Source organism: Schistocerca nitens, chromosome 8, assembly GCF_023898315.1.
Source record: "Schistocerca nitens isolate TAMUIC-IGC-003100 chromosome 8, iqSchNite1.1, whole genome shotgun sequence".
In the NCBI taxonomy this organism is placed as follows: domain Eukaryota; kingdom Metazoa; phylum Arthropoda; class Insecta; order Orthoptera; family Acrididae; genus Schistocerca; species Schistocerca nitens.
In genome coordinates this window covers 337,672,669-337,685,220 of record NC_064621.1, presented here as the reverse complement: position 1 = coordinate 337,685,220, position 12,552 = coordinate 337,672,669, and positions in this window count along the sequence as shown.

Sequence of the window (12,552 nt, the reverse complement as noted above, 5' to 3'; positions counted from 1 at the left end):
TTTTATCATCAACACCAAGAACAGGTATCTACCACTGCCAGAGTTAAATGGAGAAGAGCCTCAGGTAGGACAAGGAGCAGGAAATGTACAACACACTTCAACTGAGGCCAAGAAACCTAGGAATCTACAAAGTATTAGGAAGAAGAAAGTGCTGCTGCTAGGTAGTAGCCATGGGCGAGGCATAGGCCCTCAGTTAAAGGAAAGTTTAGGGGCAGCGTACCAGGCCACCAGTATCTTCAAGCCAAATGCAGGGCTAAGTCACGTGCTAGAGGACCTATGGTCTTTATGTAAGGACTATACAAAAGAGGACCATATAGTGATAATGGGTGGGGCGAGAAACAGTTTGGACAGGGACGGGGCGGGGCATAGGACATAGGTGGTGACCTGGACAAGATAGCTTCCCTGACTCATGGCACTAACGCACACTTTGTTGAGCTGTTCTGGCGTAATGATCGACCACACCTTGATGGATCTGTGAGGCGAATCAATGTGGGGTTAGGGATGGCTCTGAGGACAGCCAACTTTGCTCATGTTTCTCTGGTGCCTGTTGGCACTATCAACAGATGGGGTTTCACTAGGCATGGCCTACACCTAAACAGGACTGGGAAGTGAAGACTGTTACAGCTGATTCATGAAAATATAGAGGGTAGATCTCGAGCCACACATGGTCAAATACCTGTTCTCATAGATAGGAAAAGTAGGTAGGGTAAATCCAGACAACAGGTTCCCCTGCCTAAAGAGTATCTCCAGCACTTTAAAAAATACTGAAACAATCACTCAAAACACATATTTTAACACCTCAAATATCACATATACCAGATGTCACAAAGAAAAACAAACCATTGGAAAGAGTAACATGGGGGATTTCACAGACTTAACAATTCTCCATCAAAACATGCAATCAATAAAAAATAAAATAGAACGATTAGAAATTGAGCTCCAATCTTTGAACTGCACAGTAGTTTGTATTACTGAGCACTGGTGTAGAGACACAGAAATCCAACATGTAGTATTATCATTGTATGAAAAGGCAAACTCTTACTGCAGAACTACTTCAAGGGGTTGAGGATCATGCATTTATATCAGAAAGAGAACACAGTTCAAATCAAGAGATGACCTCAGTACCCTAAGTGAAGACAAACTGTTTGAAATATTAGCTGTTGAATTAACGGGGCTTGATATCACCAAGAAATTAATCATTTTGTGTGTGTATAGATCTCCCAGTGGTAGTGGAGACACTTTTTTCAATAAGTTAACAGAAGTTCTAGATAAAGTCTCAAGTACAAAGGTCAACATAATTCTGTGTGGGGACATTAACATCAACACTAATATCATAAATGAAACCAGCAGCACCTTTATAAACATCCTTCAAAGTTTTGGCATGTCCCTATTGGTCAATAGTGCAACAAGTGTTACCACAATGACTTCATCAGTAACTGACCATGTGGCCACAAATATAGACAGGGAAAAATGTGATGTAGCTGTAAAAGATCTTGGACTATCAGACCACCTCTGTCAAATAACAACAGTAAAGTCGGCTATCGAATCATTCCATAAACTAAAATCCTACAAACGACATCTATCAGAAATCAAAATAAAAGATTTTTCAAAAGAACTCGAAAAACGAAGCTGGGATGAAGTGTATAAGGAAACCAATGTGAATATGAATTCTCTAAATTCTCCACATTGCTCCAATTGAACTTTGAAAAGGCATTTCCAAAAGTATGCATGTCTGTATCAACATCTCACAAAACAGCAGGTATTAAGAAGTCCTCCCAAAAACTTAAACACCTCAGTTCCATGAAAAAGATTCGCAATGATCCAGAATTCTTAAATTTCTATCATAGATAAAAAAGATCTATAGGAAGGTGCTGATTGCTGCAAAAAAGTCATTTAATGACAAAATAATATGTAAAGGATAAAAGCAAAGCAGTCTGGGATGTTATAAAAATGGAAACGGGGAGAGGCAAACAAATGCAGAATAACATACTGCTAAGGGAGGGGTATAAAGTAATAAATGGTCCACAGCACTTAGTAAATTATGTAAACGAGCATTTTTCAGGTATTGCAGAGAAGTTACAGCAAAAATTCCCCCAAACAAATATAACACCTGTAAATAATGTTGCACTAAATACAATGATGTTACTTCCAACCACAGAGAATGAAGTCAGTAAAATAACTTAAAAACTAAAAAATAAAAAGTCAGTAGGCTTAGATGAAGTACCAATGTGTGTACTGAAACAATGCATAGGGATTATACAAGGCTCTTAACAAATATGATATATGAATCCTTCACATCAGGGACATTTCCGGAGCAGATGAAAAAAAGGCAAGAGTTGTACCATTGCTTAAAAAAGGTAATGCAAAATACATAGAAAATTACTGGCCCATTTCCCTGCTGTCAGCATTCTCAAAAATAATAGAAGCAATTATTAAAGACAGATTAATGAATTACCTGATTAAATACAATCATTTAAGCGAATCACAGTTTGGTTTCCGAAGTGGCAAAAATATGGAGTCAGCCATAGTAGAATTCACAAAAGCTTTAATTGATGCTCTTGATAAAGATGAGTGTCTCACTGGCATATTTTTGGATCTTTCTAAGGCGTTTGATACAGTTGACCACAAGATTCTATTAAATAAATTAGAAGCATTAGGAATAAGAGGGGTAGCTAATGACTGGTTTCGATCATACCTAGCAGATAGGGTACAAGGAGAAGAGATAACATATAGTTCAAATAGATCTAAACATTTAGTAAAACACTTATCAGAACCAAAATACATTAATATAGGGTTTCCAAAAGGTAGCATATTAGGACCAATACTATTCCTGATATACATCAATGATTTTCCCAGTAGTGTTACTCATGGTGAAAAAATCCTCTTCGATGATGACAGCAATATTATTATAGTCACTGAGAAAACAAGAGAACTCCTTGCTGAGAAAGCAAATGAAACTCTCAAGGAAGTTTACGATTTGTCAATAAGTAATAAAGTGACATTGAACATAAAGAAAAATGACGCCATGGATTTCAGTTTGAAGAGGAAAAAAGACTGTGTTAAATTAAATGTTGATGGCACCTCTATAGACTGTGTATCAAATGCAAAATTTCTAGGAATGATTATTGATTTTCATTTGAAGTGGTGTGATCACACAAAGGTACTTGCAAACAGAATGCCATCAGCATTTTATGCTCTTAGAATCCTATCATCAATGTGTAACATGCAGTGTCTTTTAGCTACATGTTATTCATATGTACACTCAATTCTTAGCTATGGCGTTGTTTTTTGGGGAACAAATGCACAAAATATGAACACAATTTTCAAACTCCAGAAAAGAGCCATTAGAATAATAACCAAAAATACTAGTCGAGCTCATTTTAAAGATCTGTTCAGAACACTGAGGATTTTAACTGCTCCATGTGAATACATTTACCAATCAGTTGTACACATAAAAAAATGAGATTGGTAATTACTGCACAAACAGCTCTGTCTATGACCATGCTACAAGAGATAGACTCAACTTACATTTACGAAGAAAAAATAAACTCAAAACAACATTTTCTATCAAGGAATGAAACTGTACAATAAATTATCAAAATAGATTAAAGAAATTGCAAAAATACACTTATTTAAAAAGGCAGCTGAAAAATACCCATTACGCAATACATTTTATACATTGAAAGATTACTTAATTAAAACAGAGTAGAGGTTTGATAAAAATGTTATACAAATAAATAATAGTAATAATGATTATAAAATATCCAACATTCCACATAACACTTACACTTTATGTTTTTTTCTTTCTTTTTTTTCTTTCTAGAAATACTTAACCCCAAGCTATGCATGGCACAGTACTAACACCTCTCCCTCTTTCTGGGCTCAACATCTCACACATTATGGAGGGATGCTGACTGAGTTTTTCAGGATAGCAAATGGGAAGTTGCGGTACAGAAAATGGCACAGAGATCACCAGTGTGTGTGTGTGTGTGTGTGTCTGTGTGTGTGTGTGTGGAGTTTTCCGTTTCTTATTGGACGTTATCTGTTTAAATTTATTTTAGTGAAAGTGGATCTATAATGTTAAATTGTTTGTTAGCTGCTAAACTTCAGGCTTTCATGTTTTGAATAGTGTGTGTTGTTGTGGTCTTCAGCCCGAAGACTGGTTTGATGCAGCTCTCCCTGCTATTCTATCCCGTACGAGCCTCTTCACCTCCGAACAACTACTGCAAACTACATCCTTTTCAATTTTGGTCTGCCTCTACGATTCCTCTTCCCCCCCCCCCACCCCCACGCTTCCCCTCCCCACTCACACACTTCACTCCAATACTAACTTGGTGATTCTTTGATATCTCAGAATGTGTCCTATCAACCGATCCCTTCTTTTGGTCAAGTTGTGCCACAAATTTCTCGTCTCCCCAATGCTGTTCTGTACTTCCTCATTAGTTTATTTTTGTCTAAACTGTTTATCTCCCATGTTTCAGTTCCATACGTGGCTACACTGCAGACAAATATTTTTAGACAAAACTTCCAAACACTATCTACGAGTATATTCGACGTTAACAAATTTCTCTACTTCAGAAATGCTTTCCTTGCCATTGACAGTCTACATTTTATATCCTCTCTACTTCGGCCATCATCAGTTATTTTGCTGCCCAAATAGCAAAACACATCTACCAATTTAAGTACCTCGTTTCTTAACTGATTCCCTCAGCATCACTTGATTTAATTCGACTATATTCCATTCACCTTGTTTTGCTTTTGTTGATGTTCATCTTATATCCTCGTTTCAAGATACTGTCCATTCAGTTGAACTGCTCTTCCAAGTCCTTTTCTGTCTCTGGCAGAATTATGATGTCATCAACAAACCTCAAAGTTTTCATTTCACTTCCCTGAACTGTAGTTCCTACCTCCAAATTTTTCTTTTGTTTCCTTTACTACTTGTTCAATGTATAGATCGAATAACATCGGGGACAGGATACAATCCTGTCTCCCACCCTTCTCGACCTCTGCTTTCCTTTTATGCCCCTCGACTCTTACTACTGCCGTCTGGTTTCTGCACAAGTTGTAAATAGCCTTTCGTTCCCTGTGTCGTACCCCTATTGCCGTAAGAATTTCAAAACGGTATTCCACTCAACATCGTCAAAAGATTGCTGTAAGTCTACCAATGTTGTAAGCTTAGGTTTGTCTTTCCTTAACTTATCTTGTAAGATAAGTCTGAGGGTTTGTATTGCCTTGCGTGCTCTTACTTTTCTCCGGAATCCAAACTAATCTTCCTGGAGGTTGGTTTTTCCATTTTTCTTTAAAGATTCGTCTTATTGTTTTGCAACTTTGACTTATTATACATAAGTTCGGTAATGTCATGAAAATTTAGCATGATTCACGGTATTTACAATTTTTTCCTTGACAGAATGTTTTAAATCACTGTGCAGAAGCGTACAAACAGTCAATGCCAAATTGGTTTAAATCATTGTGCAAGGGCGCATCAACAGTCTCATAATCAGCAGCGTCCTCAATGTATCAGTAAGAAAACAGATGTGTTAATACCATTCATGGTAATTGGTTGGCTGATTTATTCTGCACATAGTGTGCGAGTTCACTGTAGAGAAATTTGTTGCGTCACAAAGATGAAGATAAAACCAATGAAATGTCATATTTTTTACACCCTTGTAAAAACTCTGTTGCCATCGTTGAATTGTATGCACTCAATGAAAATACCCATTAACTTGAGTGTACCCACTACACCACTAAAGAAAACTCATCGAAGTGTTTGTTAAAGTTAACATGTTTTTTCGAAGACTCAGTGCAAAACATGGAACAATTTCCATAGGACGGAGGAAACGTAGCATTAGTACAGCAGATGTCTGTGAAATAATTGCATAAATCCAGCTAAAGTGACCTAACATATCGTTCTTGAATAAAAAGTCCATTCGTTGCAAAAATATCTCACAATGCAGAAGAGTATACTTAAAATACTTCCATGAATGTTCTGAATCAGCATAATACATAATAGACAAACAGTTACAAACGAGTAAATATATAAGGTAGAATAAAAATTGAAATGTGTGTGTGTGTCACCTGTAGGTAAGCAAACCTATACCTAAAGCAAGTTTCCACGAAAGAATGAGTTTGGTTGTGCCATTCAAGACCAGTCCACAATTCGTAGCTAAGGTTAACGAATTTCCAAATGGTTGCATAGTAACATATAACTTAAAATCTTTACATCAGTGTCACACAGTATTCCGGGTAAGAAAAATGACTAAAAGATTGTATGCATACATGACATGAAGTGAGAATAAAAATCATAGCATTATCGTACAAATACAAAATAGAGTTACAAAAGTAAAAGCTTCCATGAGGTTGTCTCACTTTTAGTGTACAGTAATCATTAAACATAATACTATTTCCTACACAAATGTATAGCTTCAGCAACTATCCAGAAAAAAAGTGGATGAAGGAAGGGAATAAAGGTTTGTGTACAAAATTATTGTTTTTCCTGTCAGAAGAAATTAATTACATTAAAATGTCAGTTCACGGTCCATCAAAAAAGATAATTAAAGTGAAAATGTGGACAGAGATGCTTATTCTGTGCATGTCGTAACTAATGATTATAACAAAAAAATGCTTAGCATACCACAAATGCAAAAAAGACAAAATGCCTTACAGATACAAGTAAATAAGATAATGAATAGTTGTGCTAAATGGTTAGCAAACATATTTAAATCTATTAAGCTGTTTGAAAAAGTAAAAAAATATCATTAATTTGTTAAGTCACAAAGAAAAGTTGTTAGGACAAGCAAAACCAAATAGTTATCAAATCAAGCACATGAACAGAAGTGTCATCTCTCATAAATATCATTACCCACACAGAAAAATGCTTACAGTCCAAGAAGTTCTCATCACTGTGAATCAAATAAAGTAGCAAATTTCCCAACACATTTCGTCTCCATACATAAAATGTCTCCTACCCCTGACAAAAATCTTTAAATCACAACAACTCAAAGTGTCCACTACAAGCAGATCATTACGTAATCTTTTAACAGCCACTAACCTCATTGATAATCCTGAAGTCTTAAAACATATCTCCTCTTATACATAATTCATAAATCCACAAAACCATCAACTTCATCATGTAATCCAATAATTATTATAAACTCAGAATTTCTTCCCTCACATACTGTATTTTACATAATAAGCTCGTATGACGTTGTACTCATAGTTCTTACTCCTTATTATTATGTTCAGTGCTGCTCTCTGCTGGAAACAAGAAACCTTCTCCGCTTAGTAGCAAACGATATTAAATCCAACCAAAAATTCTCTACGAGTTCCATAACTGCGTACTGCACAACATTTTCCAAATTTCGTGATATTTACTGCATAATTTAGTGTGTCAGCCTGTAAACAAAATTCCGTTACTTTACACAGTACCCAATGCTACCATCCAACAGTCATGGTTTTGTGCAATTACGTATTTCTACTCGACTAAAAGTTGCTGTTTCTTTTTTGCAATATACTCGTAGTTTTGGAACAATCGTTGTGTGACACACACCGCTAGAAAGGTTTATTATTAGTAATATTGTAATTTATATTTTAACAATGAAATGCATTATGCTAAAAAAATATAATGTGAAAAATATGAAGAAATTGTCAACCTCTTCTACTTATGTAAATGGAATAAAATTATAATCTACACATATATGGGATGAAATGGCTGATGACTCAACTGCTACGTATATACAACAGTCGCTCGTCGGTGAGGATAACACATGTATCACGACGTGACTGTACTAAGAAATGTGTACTGATTAAAAAATTGTGCCTAAAAAATTGCTCTACGAAATGTTTTACATTGGAAATGTGGTGTATACCACAAGATTTTGTTGTGGGTAATGTTTTATCTTCAATCGAATTTAAGCGAGCTATTCGGCGGATACTGAATGATCCACTGTAGATTAAGAAGAATTTTTGAAAGTTCTTCTTCGATTTGCATGTTAACTGGTAACAGCGAACTAAAGCCTTTTGACATGCTTAGAATTCTTTATTGCTGCATCTCCTCTTCGTAGCTGTTTTCTCTTCCCTGCTGCCTGTTTTATGTTTTTAAAAGCTATTTCTGTGATTTCGTGATGTCTTAAGCATTGTCACTTTGGGAAAGATACAATTTCTCTGATTTTGTCAGGCAGTTGTTTATTTTTCAATATCAAATGTCGATACAGTAATACGGAATCATTAGGTAAAGAATTTATGGTGCGACTTTTCTGCAGCATAGTCTACATAATTCTCCTATATCATTCATGATTCTTTCAGACATGGTGGAGCAAGCATGCTACCGGGATATGAAAATTGATGTAATTTTTCTATTTTTCAGTGTTCGTATCCATAGAGCCGAACGAAATTGAGGTCTATTGTGAGAGATAACTCTGTTGACATGTCAAATTTTCTTAAAAATCTTTGGTAAATGCTGCAGAAACAGTTCTCGCAGTCGCTTTATGATGTGGGATGTGGTGAGTAGTACTGGCACAAAAAATTTGAAAAACGTCGTCTGCGCGTTGGAAACAGTCCATTCAGGTCCATGGTTGTTAAATGACATAATTTAATTGGAATGATGGGAAACAGCGGAGCAAAATATGAAGTGGTGCATGTTTTAGTTTTTTGACATAATTTACATTTGGTCAGAACACGAGAAATGCGTTTTTTCATGTCCAGACGGTAAGAGGTATCACGAAGTGTGCAAAAATATTTTCTCGCTCCATAGTGTGCATAACTAATATGAATGTACCAAGCTAACTTGTTTACCAAATTATGTGGAATGCAAAAATGCCACGTATCACTGTCAGGTTTCAAGCGTTTGAAGAACGTTGTTCCTAACCAAATAATAATGTCTAACCGTCTAGTCGCTTGTGTCTTTCCACAGTTGTTTGGTAGTTTTCGGTATGGGATCATTTTGTTCTTTTGCAATGCCCTTTAAAGCAGAAGAAACATGAAAGCAACCGCTTATAAATATGAAATTGGACTGACTAAATTCTGGGGCCGAACCGGTTTGTAAGGCACCAAGAAATCGTGAAAAGTCGTCAGCAACAATATTCTCTTCTCTGGGAATGTGTATAACAGTGAAATGAAATTCCTGTAAATATAATGTCCATCACCCCCAAGCAATCATGAGAAAACTTTGCTTTTGTTCTACAATATTACTTTTACATCATACATCATATATCATACACCAGGAGGTATGAAACATGGAGAGTGATACACAAACCAGTTAATTTCATACCTCCTGGTGTATCCTTGTCTAGTACTAATTTTGTTTTATTTTATTAGTTCTGCTTATTAATAGAAACTGTTATGTAGGCATGCTATTCCTATTTTGTGTTAAAGGTTTTCCTGTCTACTCCACTGTTATTTTATGTACTGTTCAATTTTTACTTTTTCATTTCATTACCAACCACATGAACCATGGACCTTGCCGTTGGTGGGGACACTTGCGTGCTTCATCGTTACCGTAGGTGCAACCTCAACAGAGTGCTATCTGTTGAGAGACCAGACAAACGTGTGGTTCCTGAAGAGGGGCAGCAGCCTTTTCGGTAGTTGCAGGGGCAACAGTCTGGATGATTGAATGTTCTGGCCAAGTAACACTAACCAAAACGGCCTTGCTGTGCTGGTACTGCGAACGGCTGAAAGCAAGGGGAAACTACAGCAGTAATTTTTCCCGAGGGCATGCAGCTTTACTGTATAGTTAAATGATGATGGCGTCCTCTTGGGTAAAATATTCCGGAAGTAAAATAGTCCCCCATTCGAATGTCCGGGCGGGGACTACTCAGGAGGACGTCGTTATCAGGAGAAAGAAAACTAGCGTTCTAGGAATCGGAGCATGGAATGTCAGATCCCTTAATCGGGCAGGTAGGTTAGAAAATTTAGAAAGGGAATTGGATAGGTTAAAGTTAGATATAGTGGGAATTAGTGAAGTTCGGTAGCAGAAGGAACAAGACTTTTGGTCAGGTGAATACAGGGTTATAAATACAAAACCAAATAGGGGTAATGCAGGAGTAGGATTAATAATGAATAAAAAAATAGGAGTGCGGGTGAGCATAGTGAACGCATTATTGTAGCCACGATAGACACGAAGCCCACGCGTACTACAGTAGTACATGTTTATATGCCAACTAGCTATGCAGAGGATGAAGAAATTGACGAAATGTATGATGTGATAAAAGAAATTATTCAGGTAGTGAAGGGAGACGAAAATTTAATAGTCATGGGTGACTGGAATTCGATAGTAGGAAAAGGAAGAGAAGGCAACGTAGTAGGCGAATATGGATTGGGACTAAGAAATGCAAGAGGAAGCCGCCTGGTAGAATTTTGCACAGAGCGTAACTTAATCATAGCTAACACTTGGTTCAAGAGTAATGAAAGAAGGTTGTATACATGGAAGAATCATGGAGATACTAGAAGGTTTCAGATAAATTATATAGTGGTAAGACAGAGATTTAGGAACCAGGTTTTAAATTGTAAGACATTTCCAGGGGCACACGTGGACTCTGACCATAATCTATTGGCTATGAAGTGTCGATTAAAACTGAAGAAACTGCAAAAAGGTGGGAATTTAAGGAGATGGGACCTGGATAAACTGATTAAACCAGAGGTTGTACAGAGTTTCAGGGAGAGCATAAGGGAACAATTAACAGGAATGGGGGAAAGAAATGCAGTAGAAGAAGAATGGGTAGCTCTGAGGGATGAAGTAGTGAAGGCGGCAGAGGATCAAGTAGGTAAAAAGTCAAGGGCTAGTGGAAGTCCTTGGGTAACAGAAGGAATATTAAATTTAATTGATGAAAGGAGAAAATATAAAAATGCAGTAAATGAAGCAGGCAAAAAGGAATACAAACGTCTCAAAAATGAGATCGATAGGAAGTGCAAAATGGCTAAGCAGGGATGGGTTGAGGACAAATGTAAGGATTTAGAGGCTTATCTTACTAGGGGTAAGATAGATACTACCTACAGGAAAATTAAAGAGACCTTTGGAGAAAAGAGAACCACTTGTACGAATATCAAGAGCTCAGATGGAAACCCAGTTCTAAGCAAAGAAGGGAAAGCAGAAAGGTGGAAGGAGTGTATAGAGGGTCTATACAATGTCGATGTACTTGAGGACAATATTATGGAAATGGAAGAGAACGTAATGAAGATGAAATGTGAGATACGATACTGCGTGAAGAGTTTGACAGAGCACTGAAAGACCTAAGTCGAAACAAGGCCCCAGGTGTAGACAACATTCTTTTAGATCTACTGACGGCCTTGGGAGAGCCAGTCCTGACAAAACACTACCATCTGGTGAGCAAAATGTATGAGACAGGCGAAATACCCTCAGACTTCAAGAAGAATATAATAAATCCAATCCCAAAGAAAGCAGGTGTTGACAGATGTGAAAATTACCAAACTATCAGTTTAATAAGTCACAGCTGCAAAATACTAACATGAATTCTTTACAGACGAATGGAAAAACTGGTAGAAGCCGCCCTTGGGGGAGATCAGTTTGGATTCCGTAGAAATATTGGAACACGTGAGGCAATACTGACCTTACGGCTTATCTTAGAAGAAAAATTAAGGAAAGGCAAATCTACGTTTCTAGCATTTGTAGACTTAGAGAAAGCTTTTGACAATGTTGACTGGAATACTCTCTTTCAAATTCTAAAGGTGGCAGGGGTAAAATACAGGGAGCGAAAGGCGATTTACAATTTGTACAGAAAGCAGATGGCAGTTATAAGAGTCGACGGATATGAAAGGGAAGCAGTGGTTGGGAAGGGAGTGAGACAGGGTTGTAGTCTCTTCCCGATGTTATTCAATCTGTATATTGAGCAAGCAGTAAAGGAAACAAAAGAAAAATTCGAAGTAGGTATTAAAATCCATGGAGAAGAAATAAAAACTTTGAGGTTCGCCGACGACATTGTAATTCTGTCAGAGACAGCAAAGGACTTGGAAGAGCAGTTGAACGGAATTGACAGTGTCTTGAAAGGAGGATATAAGATGAACATCGACAAAAGCAAAACGTGGATAGTGGAATGTAGTCGAATTAAGTCGGGTGATGCTGAGGGCATTACATTACCAAATGAGATGCTTAAAGTAGTAAATGAGTTTTGCTATTTGGGGAGCAAAATAAATGATGATGGTCGAAGTAGAGAAGATAAAGGCACAAACAGAAATTCTCTACAGACATTGTCCATCAGGAAAAACCGTTAGATGAATTTAAAAGTGTTATTAATAAATATTTGCACAAGTCTGTATTTTTCTAAAAAACTATGCAACAAATAATACACATTTTGGCTCCACGCAGTTGACACATTCAACGCTAGATCGCAACACCTCACAAATGAGGGACTTCCGAAGCAAATGTTTCTGTCTTCCTCCGCTGCTGTCACCACTCTGCTGAACTCAAACAGAAGAATATGTCGGAAATATTCCCATTTCTCCCCTTGGCACTCCATCGCTAACGTCTACAGCTTCACTCACTATCTGCAAATGACAAATTGATCGTAAGTAAAATCAAACCGCAACAGTGAACTACAAATG